Source organism: Mustela nigripes, chromosome 10 (genome assembly GCF_022355385.1).
Source record: "Mustela nigripes isolate SB6536 chromosome 10, MUSNIG.SB6536, whole genome shotgun sequence".
In the NCBI taxonomy this organism is placed as follows: domain Eukaryota; kingdom Metazoa; phylum Chordata; class Mammalia; order Carnivora; family Mustelidae; genus Mustela; species Mustela nigripes.
The window spans coordinates 40,322,685-40,337,408 of NC_081566.1; the positions used below are offsets into that span (position 1 = coordinate 40,322,685).

At 56.9% G+C, this 14,724-nt stretch overlaps 1 protein-coding gene across 4 annotated transcripts in view; it reads right to left on the minus strand.

Moving 5' to 3' along the window:
• The window catches only part of SYT2 (synaptotagmin 2), a 108,097-nt gene that overhangs the window by 42,270 nt on the left and 51,103 nt on the right, over positions 1 to 14,724 (minus strand). Inside the window, exon 1 of one of the 4 annotated variants that reach the window (XM_059413114.1) lies at positions 1,216 to 1,495. The exons of the other annotated variants lie outside the window; for them this stretch is intronic. The gene's annotated coding sequence lies outside the window, so the exon portion shown is untranslated. Of the gene's footprint in view, positions 1 to 1,215; positions 1,496 to 14,724 lie in introns of those variants that run through there. 4 annotated transcript variants of the gene reach the window in all.

Genomic DNA, 14,724 nt, shown 5'->3' on the forward strand with positions numbered 1-14,724 from the left:
CCATTGGCCTCCCCTGCATGCTGGGGCCTGCACAGGTGTCAGAACCGGGAGACTTCAGATCCAGAAGCTCCAAAACCCCATTCTGCAGATTACCAGACTGAGGTTCAGAGGACTAAGTAAGTTGTCCAAGGTCACAGGCTGGGTCAGAATGGAAGCTTCCTGACTTCCCCTGGAACGCTGGGTACACAGTTCCACACTGCCATCTCCTCCCCAGGAAGTGAGCGCGGAGCTCCCCGCAGAGAGGCCTTGGATCAAGGGCGTGAGTTCCTAGGCTCCAAAGCAAAGGACAGGCATCCCGGAGGCTGGTTCCCCTGACCACCCTGTTCCCCACCTGGTCCCCATTCCTGACTGGAGCACCAAGTGTCTCCATCTTCGTGAAGTTCAGAGAGGTACAACAACTTGTCCAAGGTCACACAGCAAACTGAATAGAACATGCCCTCCTCCTGCGCTGTTGCCCCTTCCCCAACCCCCACCCGTCTCTCCAAGCTCTGCCGATTGCCAGAATCCTTAGGACCGGGCTTCCTCCAACAAACGGAGCCGCGGCGCTTGTTGGGAGTATGAAAAAGTTTCGAGGAGAGGAAGGGGCGAAGATGCCGCTGTCCATTCCAGCCCCAGACGGCTGCGGCAGCGCGGGGGGCGCGGAAGGGAATAGAGCTCCGCGCACCGCCAGTGTCCACAGCGCGTCCCGCTCTGCGCCAGGGGGCTCCCGAGCTCCGCGCGCGGGGCCCTTTGGCTCAGCCTCACTGCGGCGGGGGCGGCGGGGGGCCCCACGTGCCCCGCACCCACTTTTCACAGTACACCTACTCTATCAGCCTCCCCCGCACCGCCTCCTGCCGTGCCCCGCTAGCCCCGGGTGCCCGCGCAGATGCGCCGCGGCCTCTCTCGCCTTCTCCCCGCGCGCGTCCCGCGCTACCCGCGAGGAGAAGCAGGGCAATGGCGAGGGGTTCCCGGCATAATTCAGGACGCTTCCCCTGGGACGCCAACGGTGGTCCGGAAGCAAAGCCCACTGCTCCCACCGCGGGCTCCGTCCCGCACTTAGTTTATCCGGCTGCGAGCGCCGAGCCCAGAAAAAGTCGGAGCGTCCCAGATTGGCGACCCTGCATCCATCCGCCCCGCGCCCCAGGCCCTCCGGGTGGCCGCGCATGGTTGGCGCGCTGCTGCGCTCGGGACCACGCGTTGCCCTCGCAGGGTGTCCCCGCCCGGGGCGGCTCTTACCGCGGACGTCCGTGCGCGGTGCGGCGTGAGCTCGCCCAGAGGCCAGAGTACGGGGACGGCCGGGGTCTCGAAGTCGCGGTCCCCTCTTTCCACTTCGCGGCGGGCCGGGCCGCTGCGGCTCTCCTCCCGCCCGCCGGCTCCCGGCTCGCCGGCTCGCCCGCGCTCTCTCTCTCTCTGCAGTAGTAACAGCCCGATCCCGCTCCCCCCGCCCGCCAATTGAGATGCTCCTCACATCCGCCTGCACACAGCGCGTGCCGGCCCCTCCGAGGGCGATCCCCGCAAACCGCGGTGCAGGGCCCCCGCCCCAGCAATCCCCGCTCAGGGGAGGCCGCCCCCGCACGCCCCGCGCCCCCCTGCTCGGGTCCGGACCGCCGGTGGGCGGGGAGGGAGGAGCGACAGGGAAGGGGAGGTGTGTGTGAGGGAGACACGGCGTGCGGGAAAGGGGTTAGACCCGGCGCGCCCCTAAAGAAGTTTGCGGTGGGTGGGGCTGGCCTCGGGTCCCCAAACCCCGCGGGGCAATGCGGAGGAGTCCCCTCCCGCCCCGTGCCCTCCTGCGACACTCCCCACCCCACCCGCGCCACCCACGAGCTTTACGAGCCTCTCCGGAGCGGGGACTGGATGGGGGAGGGGCGCGGGGAGGGGGATCGCTGCGCGGTCGGGAACAGACTAGCGGGTAGGAGGGAGCGGATTTGCTTCAGGGGATACGGATGAAGGTTTTCCCGAGTCGGGAACGGAAAGAAAAGGGAGGGAGAAGGGGAGTGATGGAGACAAAAGGCAGAGAGCAGAGGAGAAGGGGCGGTGGGGGTGCCTACCCGGAGAGCTCGGACGGGAGGGACGGGCACCCGGGGCTCTCCTCCGGTCTCTCGGGAAGGGGAGGAAGCGGCTGGAGGGGCCCCTGGGGAGCGAGGGGGAAGTGTGCGCTGCCCTGGACCTGGGCCTGGCCCCCAGGTAGGAACCCACCGAAAGGGCTCAGGCCAGAGGAACCCAGAGACTCCGCGCTTGCCACAACTCCGCTTTCTCCCTCTTGGGGAACGCCAGGCCTCAAGCCTCCCAGAGCAACGAGAGGACCAGGAGTTGCCCCTACTCTCAGGGCAGGAAGGGGCGGGGAGGGCTGCGAACCGGGTCCGGCTCCTTTGCCTGGGCCTCACCCTCGTGCCTCCGCCCTCAGGGCTCCAGCTCAGCCCCGTCCAGTTTGTGCTGGCGTGGTGCCATCACCCATCCCTGACCCTTCCCAGCCCCACCCCACCCCACCCCACCCCTGCCCTCTTCCCCACGGCTTCCCCTCCCCCTCAGCTTCCTCCCGTTTGCTCCTGTACTTCAGATCCAGACTCAAGAATCAAGTTTGACTCAGGAGGTGATTCTCCCGTCACGCCCCTCCCCCGAAAAACGTGTATGTGTTGGGGAGGGCGTCCCTCAGAGCTTTCCAGGGCTTCTTATCTCCACAGCGTGTGAGGAACCCTGGGAATTCCCCATACCTGCAGCGAATCCCCTCTCCCTGGCCCAGCCCCCTGACAACATCACCCCAGAGCCCGGCCACTGCAATACTGCGACACCCGCCGCTTCTGGCTGGGCTGGAGCCTCTCTTTAGAACAGCAGCTCGCTAGTCACGGCCCCTGGGCTGCAGAAATAGCTGATTCGGGGATTTCCAGGCTGCGAGCGAGTGGGGGAGTGTGTGCCACCCATGTACCGGGCTGGGGCCGCACATCGCTGTTGGGAAGGGGGTGTGTGTGCACACTGCTGTGTGTGTGTTTAGGTGTGGGCTAGGGGACAAGACAGAGGCCGGACAAGAACTCTCTGGTCAGCTCTGCTGACCCCTCACCATCCTTCGGATGGAAAAGGGGATCGACCATCAAAGCTTCAAGGTCAGATGCTCCACAGGGAGGACACTAGGGATTCTCCCCCACAGCACCACAGGGACAGACCACAGGGCTGCTGGCCTCCCACACTGCGGGGGGCTTGTCACTTGGCTGCTCCCTTTCTAGAGGAAGAAACGCTTCTCTTTTGAGATCCACCAAAGGCTTTTTTGCCAGGAGGAGGGATAAAAGGGCTGAAAGTTCAGCGGCCTGGATGGGGCACAGACTGGGATGTCCTGAGACACTGGGGCGGCAGATGCCTTGATGACTGCAATGGACTGCTGCGTGGATGCTGGGGGATGGAGGACAGGAACCCCCTGGCTCCTTCTGGTAAAATGGAGGAAAAGACACCTGAGTCTTACCAAAACTGCTGCCAGTTAAATTGGGTCTAATGACAGAAAATAAAGCATTTATATAGGACTGTGTCTGCTCATGAAAATCCCTGTGTTCAATGTATAAGCTTCCTCCACTGTGGCCTCTCCCCTCCTGGGGGAGTGGGATCTGATAGGGTAGGGAATGATCAGGTGACATTTGCACAGGCAGGGGGCTGGGTCAAGATGGGGAAGGGGAGCAGTGTGGTCCTTTGAGAAAAGCTAGCTTGGGTTTGCTGAAAGTCCCTAGGGCCCCAGAGGGGCACCCCCACCACAGTCCACTATAGGGTGGTAGCAACAGCTTATAGCCTTGATTTTACTTGATCCTTTCAAGCAATCCCAGGAGGTAGCAAGGCAAGAAAGAGACAATCCTTCACTGAGCTATAGGGAGCCCTCAAAGGGGGAGTGACTCCCCCAGGTGCCTGTGTTGTTTTGGTAGGGAGTTAAGAGCATGGAGCTGGGTCCTGTGCCCTCACATGCTGATCCTCTGAGCTGGTTGCAGCTGCTCCAGCTGGGGCCTGTTCCCCAGGGGCTCCTTACGGTTACCTCTCCTACGGCCTTCTTGTAGATGTTTCTAAATGTGGCCCCTGCCCACCCTCCAGCTCGGCCTGCCACGCCCCCAATCCCTCACCCTCTGAGTTCCAGCTGCCCTGATCTTGCAGGTCTGTCTGGAAAGGGCTGTGCTCTTCCCTGCCACAGAGCCTTTGCACAAGCTGTCCTCTAATGGAGGACATTTGTCCTCTCTGCCCCACGTCACCACACCAACTCCCCTCTGTACTGCCTGCCAATCTCAATTCCCTGGCACCTCTCTTGTGTACCCAGTATTTCTCATCTGTAGCACTTGTCACCCTTGCCATTTCCTGCTAGAAAATAGCACCCCCCCACTAGACTGTAAGCTCCAGGAAGGAAAGGAACCCCTGCCCATCCAGCTGGTGCAGAGTCAGCACCCAATAGATCTTAGTGGTTCTAAGTTTCAGGGTCCTCAAATCCTGGCACAGCCACATGTGTGCTGTGCTGTGTGACCTTGGGCAGATTACATAACCTCTCTGAGCCTCAGCTTTCTTACGTGCAATGTGGGGATTTTAATTATAAAATAGAATTATCTTAAGGATTATAAGGGGTAATTAATGTAGAGAGACTAACAGTGCCATTCCTCACATATCCATGTTAGAGAAATAAAGGTTGTAAAGAAACACAAATAAATGGGGGTTGAAAGAAGAAAGGATTGGTCCATATTCCTCTGCTTCTAAGCTTCTCCATGGGATGCTCAGTGAATCTCCTCTCCTTGCCCTCCCCAGGCTTCCAGGACCAAGTAGTCAGCATCTGCCGTGGCTCCTTCCTCCCCAACCAGGCTTTGCCTTTCAGCCCAACATGGCTTCTCTGCTCTGACCCCGCGTTGGCTTCAGCGGCTGGCACAACCCAAGCCCACTTGGAGCTTGGCAGCAGGCACTGGCAGAGCCTAGCAGAGGGCAGCAAGGTAGCCTCCTTCCTGATCTGTATCAGCATCTCCCAGAAAATCATCTCCAACTAAAACCAGTCCCCTCACCTCCCTTCCGGTGAGATGGCAAAGTTTGAGCTCCTCCTACACAGAAATTCTGGAGCTGCCCCGGAGCTCTGGGCTCTAGGCCAACGCCGCAGGATCGGGCTCCTGTGGCCCATATGTTTCCTGGGCCCGGGGATGGAGGGCCATGTGGGGAAGAGGTGTCCTGAAGAGGACTTTGCAGGCTCCCCAGGCTGGCGTCCTGTTGCTGGTCGGATGTCTTCCTTTCTGTGTGAGGGACCCGGGCCTTCCTGAAAGCTAGTGCTTAGCAGGTTGACAGCCCCTTCCCCCCAGCCCTGTTCCCCCGAGTAGCCCCACAGCTGGTGCTCTGGAAGAGCAGCTAAGGCAGCCTTGCTGGAAACCCCCAGGCCACAGCCCAAGCCCAGGCTGACTGAGAGAAAGAGGGGAGGAGAGAGGAGAAAAGGCTGGTTGAAGAGCTAACCTAGCTCTTCACCTTGACCAAGTTCCCTCCCCACTCCAGACTTGTCCAGACAAAATAAGGACTCTCCATTCTTCCCTTACAGAAATGCAACTGGATTTCTGCAAAGAGCTTCTAAATCCTGCAGCCGCCACTAAGACCATCCCTAGTACTAACAGAGCCCCACTCCTCCCCCCCCCCCCCCACTCCCCTCCCTCCCTCCCCCTCAGCTTCACTGAGCAGCGGTCTCTAGTGTTTGTCAAGGGGCCAAGACTTAGAATCATGGGATCTTCACAGCAGTCCTAGGTGACAGGGTAGAAACTACACTGGATTAAAACACAGGCTCTGGGGCACCTGAGTGGCTCAGTCATTAAGTATCTGCCTTCAGCTCAGGTCATGATCCCAGGGTCCTGGGATCGAGTCCCATATTGGGCTCCCTGCTCAGCGGGGAGCCTGCTTCTCCCTCTCCAGCTCCCCTGTACTTGCATTCCCTCTCTTGCTATCTCTCTCTGTCATAAATCAATAAAAAATATTAAAAAAAATAAAAAAAACACAGGCTCCAGCTGTACAACCTTGGGCAAGTTTCTCAACCCCTGGGTGCCTCATCTGTAAACTAGGAACAAAAATGGTATCTATCTCGTGCAGTCATTATGAATATTACATGAGTCAATACATGTGAGACACTTAGAACAATGTCTGGGACATAATAAGTAGTTAGTACATGTTAGCTCTTATTTTTATATTATCCCTATTTTGCAGGTGAGGAAACTGATAAAAATAGCTACTGTTTATTAACTGCTTACTCTGTGCTAGGCAGTTTATATGTTGTGGAGGGGGAGAAGTCTGGGACAGTTACAGCCAAGAAACATCTGCACACACTAAATCTGGGGTGTGTGCGGACACCCCTCCTCTTCTGGAGTATATATTTGCATCCGTTGGTTTACATGGGGGCTACACATTATAGGGAAGCTTGAACTTTGCCTATAATGGGCTCTAGACACAGGACGTTTCTGATAGTCAAAAAGAAGGAATATGGCTGACAAAAAGAGCCAGACCCCACAGGAGGGCTTGAGGGTCAGAGGGAGTGACCCTCCAGGTTGGGGAGAGTGGCTGGCACTTGACCTTGCCTGACTCAGCGGTCTGCAAAGAAAAAGAGCTGTGTGTAAACTGAAGGGAGGTCTCAAGGGCTGGTTTCCCAAATCTGACACCTCGGGCTCAGGCCACCCTGTCCCTCAGATGAGTATCTCACGGTGGGGGGTGGGGAATACTGTTCTCCATCTCTCCTTTGAAAGAGCGCTTGCGGGGCAGGGGAAAGATGGAGAGCCCAGGCTGATAGGCACATCAGAGGGAGGAGCAGGGAGAGGCTGCAAAGAGCAGCTGGGACAATGACAAGGTGTGGGGAACCAAGTCACCAAGACACCGACAGCAGGGTCAGCCTAGAGCCATGTGGCAGCACACGTTAGGAGGACCCCACACAGGCGCCGGCTGCGGCAGACTTAGGAACTAGATTTCCTGTATGAGCAGGTGGGTGCGTGGAGCTGATGCAGGGTGGGAACTGAGACACAGTGACAGTCGTGGGGACAGGAAACACACATGGGGAGCGTGTTCTGTGCCAGGCACTGTTTAAGTGTTCAGCATGAACTTACTTAATGCAACAACCTTAGGACCGAGGATCTTCTTATTCCCAGTTTACAGATGGGGAAACTGAGGTAGACAGAGGTAAAGTAATTTGCCAAGGTCATGCAGCTAGGAAGTGGAAGATGCAGGATTTGATTCTGATTTTCTGCTTCTGAGGCCATGCTCTCAACGCCTCTGTCCCATGTCTTGCCAATCCTTAGCATGTGCCCTTGTTCCTAACCAAAGCAGGACAGGGGTGGGGACGCTGGGTCCTCCATAAGTTTTTACAACGACCTTATGAAATCAGTGTTTGTTCCCATTTCACAGCTGAGTAAACTGACGCTCAAAAAATGCAAATGATTTGTCCAAGTTCACATAGCTGGGAAGTGCCAGAGTTGGGATCTGAGGGCTGGCCTATGGGGCCCTCACAGTCATCCAGCTCCTGGGGTGTGACATGACTTGTCCAAGACCACCCAGCTACCTCCAGTCTCTCAGGCTGCTGTAAGTTCAGCCCCAGTCTTACTGTCACAAGAGAACAAATCATCTCCATGTCCCCCGTTTTCCTGGACATGAGGAGGGAGTCCGGGTGCTCTCTAGTCTCAGGCCGGACATGTAGGCCATCTAAGAACAGCTGTTTGGCAGAGGGCCCTGAGGGGGGAAAGGGACTTGTGTCAGAGGATCTTCCCAGAGAATTCAGGAAGCCAACGTAATCAGCTCCCATTACCGTGGGTGTGTAAGCGGCCGTCCGAGGAGCTCTGTCTACCTGGCAAGCCTCACGCTTCCAGGTCAGTCTGCCCACCTGCGAGCAGGGATTTTAGCTGGCCTGAGACAATCACCAGAAGGGGACTCTTGTTTGCACAAGGTGACATTTCTGTCGCCATCTACTGGTCAGAGGATATATGTACAGGACATAGCACAAGCGTATATTCCTTTTAGCGTGACTTTGGTCTAGTGGGTCACTGGAATTTATTTGTCAGAGGGAGAGGGAGAGCACAAGTAGGGGGAGCGGCAGGCCGAGGGAGAAGCAGGCTCCCCAAGGAGCAGGGAGCCTGACACAAGGCTCCATCCCAGGACTCTGGGATCATGACCTGAGGTGAAGGCAGATGCTTAACCGACTGAGCCACCCAGGAGTCCCCTCAGGGGGTGGCTTTAAGCCACCCAGGTGAGGGCCCCGTGCAAGGCCTGGAAGCCGTGTGCTGTCGGCAGCAGTGTGCTCAGCGGCCACACTGGACAGAGAAGAGGCGGGCCACTGCCATAGGTAGGTGAGAGATGATCCCAGCCTGGACAGGGAGCACAGGGGGAATGAAGAGGAAGGGGAGGAAGGCTCCCCATACTGGTGACTGGGAGTGCAGGGTCGGGGAGAGGAGCCCAAGATGGCCCTGATGTCGGGCTTGTGTCTCACCACCTTCCAAGATGACGGAGTCATTCACTAAGAGAAGTCGTTCCCCCAAAGGGGGATGCGGGGCGGGTGAGGGAGGGGGATGTGAGCTGTGAGTTCATTTGCAGGTGGGTTCCGTGGGGAACCTGTGCTAGATTCAGGAGATGTCTGGTGGGCACTTGGAAACGTGGGCCTGGAGTTCAGGAAGGAGGCTTTGACAGGAGATATGCCTTTGGAAGTCACTGATTAATAAATCAGAGAGCAAACCTTGCTCTGAAGATGTTAATGACCCAGTGAGTGGCAGCAACTGGATCTGACCCCCAGCTGTTGCATTCCTATGCTGGTTACTTCTCCCACCTCAGCACATTCCTATTAACAGTTACTACTTTGGGGCACCTGGGTGGCTCAGTCGGTTAAGCGGCTGCCTTCGGCTCAAGTCATGATCCCAGGGTGCTGGGATCGAGCCCCACATCAGGCCCTTTGCTTGGCAGGGAGCTTGCTTCTCCTTCTCCCTCTCCCTCTGCCTGCCTCTCTAACTGCTGCTCTCCCTGCTTGTGCTCTCTCTCTCTCATTATCCATCTCTCGGTGTCAAATAAATAAGTAAAAATATTTTTTAAAATAGTTACTACTTGGGGTGCCTGGGTGGCTCAGTGGGTTAAAGCCTCTGCCTTCGGCTCTGGTCATGATCCCAGGGTCCTGGGATCGAGCCCCGCATCGGGCTCTCTGCTCAGCAGGGAGCCTGCTTCCCTTCCTCTCTCTGTCTGCCTCTCTGCCTACTTGTGATTTCTGTCTGTCAAATAAATAAATAAAATTTTAAAAAAAATAGTTACTACTTTTCAAGTGTAAGTTTCTATTCCAATATTATTCTACCCATTTTACAGAATTGGAAAGTCGAGACGCATTTTAAAATAAGCCACAGACGTTGATTAGAGAGTCTGAAGTAGTGTCCGTCCCAGCCATTCAGCCAGAACTCTCTGGGATTCTCCCTCTGCAGAGCGGGTGGCAGTCGATGCCCATGGAAAGGACGCCGCTGGAGAGAGAACACCCCCTACCCCTTTGCCTTGGGTGAGTGGCATCTCAGCTCAGAAGGGCAGTTTGGAAGTCTGGCTTGCTGGGGAGAAGCGGGCATGTGTCGATGGTTGTGGTGGCGGCGAAGCTGGAACTCAGGGGCCGTGCAGGGAGTGTGAGGGGGTTCAGTTCCCATCTTCACTGTTTTCCCAGAATCCACCACAGACCCCCTAAGCTTCTCATCTCTCACCGTCCTTTGGTGGCTGGCACCTGTCCTTCTGCAGGAGACCCATCCCAGATCCATCTGTCTTCCCTGCTTTCTGCGTCCTTGACAACGGATGAGCACCGGGGGACAGGACCGCCCCCTGTGATGGTGGGACAGCTGGAGCCCCAGGGCCAGGGCGGGAGGCCACCGGCTGCGGTACTTCTCAACGTCCATCCGTCACCCGAGGAGCTGGAAAGAAAGATGGCCAGCCTCCCCCTGCCCCCACCCGGAGATTCAGATTCAATTAGCCTGGGAGGGGCCCCGGCATCCGTCATTCTCTGTGTAGCCAAGGGTGAGAACAGAAGGCTTCAGAACCTGTCTTCCCCTGTGGCTTCAAAGTCAGACCTGGAGTCTCTGCTCTGCCTTACTGTCAATGGTGCGACTTGGATGAATGACTTAAACTCTCTGAGTTCTGTTTCTTTCTCTGAAGGAACGTTCAGAGCCAATTCACCCAAGAGCCAATTCACCGTGCCTCGAGCTTGGGCTGCCCTTTGATACCTGTCACTCGGCCCCCAACCTCCAACTCCCTCAGAGTTTGGGGTTTCCTCTTAAGCAAAACTTGTGAGAAGTCCCCCAGCTTGGCAACCCACGGAAAATTGGTCTCTCCAGAAGGCTGGCGTTCCCCCCGATTCCGCATTGTGGCTGGATACCGCGGTGCCATTACCTTCACTGAAAACCCTGAGCATCACCCTTTTCCAGCAGCAGCCAGGCAAAAGGCTGCCCTCTGGCCATCGTGCCCCTTCCTGAACTGGCTCCATTGGATCATTCCAGCTCCCTTGCTCTGCCCTCAGCGCCGACCCTCCTGAGCCATCCAGCCATCTGTACCTCCCCGTGCAGGGACTGGTCTCCCTGCACGTATTCAAGTAGCCACCTGGAGCACCTTTCCTTGTCCCTCAAATTCCTCCCCTCCCCAGACACCGTCCCTTCCCTCGTGGCGCCAGTCCTCCCTGGCTGGACCTCGAGGACACACCGTTCCATGCTCCATTACTCACTCTTCTGTGCAGCTCTCGGGCTGCTTCAGGCTAAACTGTAAACTCGGGGACGTGGGGGCTCATCCTAGCAGTTGGATCGAGCCCCTGGTAGGTGCTTAGTCCATCTGGACTGATCACTCAGGGGATGTGAGAAAGAGACTGGAAGCTATGCACGCAAGACTGTTCCGAGACTGGGAGCAGGGCGTTGGGGGTGGGGGGAGGCTCTTCAATCCTACTTCAAAGAAACTCTAGCCTCAGTTTCCAGATGTGGGAACAGAGACTGGGGGCTAAAGTCCCAGATGGGGGCGGGGGCTCCTCAGGTCAACCTGTGTCTCTGGGTGAACCATGTCATGTGACCCTGTCCCCACACCTCCTGGGCCACCATGGTCATCATCCATACATCTTCTCTTCTCCCCATCAGGAGGTCCTGGTCTAGGAAGCTGGGAATCAGGGTTCTGGGTCTGCCCCTGTGTGACCCTGGCTAAGTTATTCTCTCTCTGGGGTGACATCTCAAAGCCCTGGAAATCCTGTCTTTATCAGAAGGTCCGTGAGGTAATGGATGGTCACGGGCCTTCTGGTGCCCAGGCAGCCTACTTTCAGCCCCCAGGGTCCCTCTCTCCTTCCCCCTGCAGGCCCCAAATGGGGGAAATTAATTGTGTGTTCACGTCCCACCCCTTGCCCAGCCACAGCCGAGCTTACTGGGGAAATTAGGGTGACATTGGTGCAAATAATTGAGTGTCTTTCCCAAAACGGTCTTCAGGCCCTATTGCTTTAGCTGCTGCTTAAATGGATGAGCTAATTAATTTAACTAATTGTTCTTGAGGACTCATACTTTCAATCACGTCACCTAAAGGCACATTCTCCCAAGAAGGCCACTCAGTGCCCCCCCCCCCAGTCTCTGTCGGACCAGGCTTTGGGGGAGCCTGTGATAGCTGCCCCCACCCTGCGTGCTCTACACTCCCCGGATCTTTTAGGAACCAGAACCTTCTCCAGCCTCTGTCCACACACAAAACCCAGGGCTCTACACTCTCCCTCACCAGTTCATTCATCCGTTCAACAGTTTTGTGTTAGTTGCCTACTTCATGTGTCAAAGCCTGTTCTTGGCATTGAGGGGTCAGTGATGAGTAGGAGCAGACAAGGCTGTGCCCCACGGGGTGTTCAGTCTACTTACAGATAAGACAGTAATCCTACGACCACACACACACACACACACACATACACGCATGCGCGTCAGATCTATATACTATAGTCAGTACTGTGAAGGGGTGTGAGACGGTACTATACAACTCTACTAGACAGACTTCATGGGGGAGATCAAGGGCGGCTTCCTGGAGGAAGTGGCCCCTGAACTGAAGCTTAAAGGCTGCACAGAAACTAACCAGAGAGGAGGGAGGGAAGTGCATTCCAGGCAGGGTGAACAGCTACTTCGCAATGCAGGTAAGAGACTGGCTGGACCAGAGTACTGGAGAGGGACATAAGTGGAGGGTTTCAAGAGAGATTAAGGGCCTGGCTTTGGTCTGGGGTTGGATATGAAGGGACGGGGTTGGGGAAGTGTTAATAATCACTCCTAAGCTTCTGGTCTGTGCTGCTGGCTGGATGGGGAGGTCACTCACTGGGACAGAAAACCCTAGAGTCAGACAGGTGTGGGCAGTGGGTGTAAGCATGAACTGGATGCCGAGGTGCCTCTGAGGCCCCCAAACAGGGATGCTGAATGCGCAGATGATCAAGCGGCGGTGTTCGTGGGAAGAGCTGGCTACACTGGAAATGCGCGTCTACACGTCCCCTACTAAGAGGTGGGGGCTGACGCGGCAGGGTGTGGTCGGTCAGATGACAACTGTCCTGGGTGCGGTGGCTCGAGTGAGCAGGTACAACTGGCCCCAACTGCAGCCCTGCGAGACGACAGATGCAAGCGTGCGCCCCATTTCCACAGTGTCATCTGGTTCTCTTTTCCTCTCTCAGGGTCACGTAGGTTTCCTGTTTCCTTTATCTCCTGTTAAAACGACAGCTGTGTGCGTGAGACTCTCCCTGTGACAAGGGAGCACAGCCTCGTTCACAAGGGACACCACGGTTCAGCTGGGCACTGTGCTGAGTCTTTCCCTGTTTTCACTCACTGCGTCTCTGAGGCAGAGACCCCTGTCCTTGCTTTTCAGAACAGGATGCAGAGCTCACAGAGATGAGCAGCATTCCCAGGGTCAGGCCTGTATGATGCGTTCTCACTGCCACGTGTGTCTCCCCAGAAGCAGTGGGTGTGTGCTGCAGGACCTACGAGATCCTGAGAGCACTGAGGACCAGAAGATTCCGTGCCTAATTTCCTCCAGCTGCTCCCAGGCCTGCGAAGATGCAGGTAAGGAGGGCACAGGGGCCTCCGGCGGGCAGAAGTGCTGGGCCAAACCCTGGAGAGGTCTGGGCCAGGGACTTCCCGGTCAGCGCAGCAGGGGGAGACTGAGGCAGGGAGTGGGACCAGAAAGCGTGGCTTGTGCACCCAGAGGAGGCTGTGCTGGGGCGAGGGGGAGGGCAGGGTGAGAGAAGTGAGCCCGCACACAAGAGTGGGAGCAGAAAAGGGCAAGCTAGCTTAGGGGGGTGCCGAGGACTCCAAACCTGAGGGCCAAGGGGCTCCTGCCATGTCCTGCCCACCCCACCCACTGCCCACCCTGGGGGCTTCACTGCCACTGGGAGACGAGGGTAGGACCCAGTCTTACTGGGGCTGTGGAGGATCCGGGAGGGGGCTTAGCTGGACAGAAGCCGGGAAGTCCTCCCAGCCGCAGCCGCTTAGAGGTAGAACAGCAGGTGTTTCCAGCAACTGGTCCGGCAGCTCGTGGTGGGCTGGGATGAGGGACTGTGAGGCACTGCCGGCAGGGGCGGGCTATGGGATATACACGTGTGCGTGCAGGGACACACAAGTGTACATGCACATATGCAGGGACACACACGAGAGCGCACGCATACACACACACCCCAAAAGGGGTAGTCAGTGGAGGTGGTCAGTCATAATCCAGGGGCTGGGATAACCCAGGGGCTGAATGATCGTAGCTGTATGACTCCGAGGCAAACAATCCTCTCTGGACCTCCACACCTTCAGCTCCCCAGGGCTGCTTCTGCTCCCCCCTCTCCTTGACTCTGCTGCTTTTTATTCTAGAGCCAGAGGAGGAGCGGTGTGGTCCTCCATCTGGGCATTTGGCCGCTCCCTCCTCTCCAGGGCCCCAGAGAACCTGAGACTCAAAGCTGAGAGTGGGCGGGGGCCTGGGTTTGAGTCCTGGCTGCTGCTTCCTAAGCTGGACAGCCTTGGGGAAGAGTCTTGAACCTTTCCAGGGCTCAAGGGTCATCCTGAAAAGCAGAAAATGACACTTCTTTCAGCAAGGATGCTGCGAAGTTTTGAGGATTACAAAGCACGTTGACTCAACCCACTCAGACCCACCGCGTGCAGAGGGCCGGCCACAGCCGTCACTGGAGGTCCCTTTGCTTCTCTACTAGGCTGTCCACAGCCCCAGCTCCTGCTCCCTGCAGGAACTCCCTGTCCCCATCCCTGATGACCTGGCCTCTGCCTGCACATTCCAGCAGTGGCCCAAGTGAGGAGACACCCCTTCCCACTCTGTACGTCTTTAAGAGTCAGCACGGGCTTCCTTAGCTTGAACTGTAATCTTTTGCTGGGGCTTACACTGCCGATGAGAGCGGAGCTGCCCAAAAGGGTTGGTGGTCCTCCCGCTCGCTGACAACAGCCGCTGGGGCCCCCAGAGGTGGCCCTATCTACCAGGCTCCCTAAATCCTTCTTTCAGTGTTTGCCACTGCCTCCACTGAACCGGCCCAAATCCCTCTGGACAAGATTTGGTCTGTCTGTCCTTCTTGAAATGGGGTATCCAGAGAGGTACAACTGACCCTACAGAAGAGCCAGGGAGGCCAAATTCCCGGCATCAGACTTTGGCAGAGCCCTGGGCAAGAGGTATGGTTACATTTCTCCCCCACGGATGTACTTCCTATGACCATTGGATGTTTACATAATTCATAATCTTATCTGGAGATGTTCTCAAGAGTGACCCAGACCTGACTGAGATTTCTGGTCAGCGGCACACAAATGTCTTCATCCCCCTTGA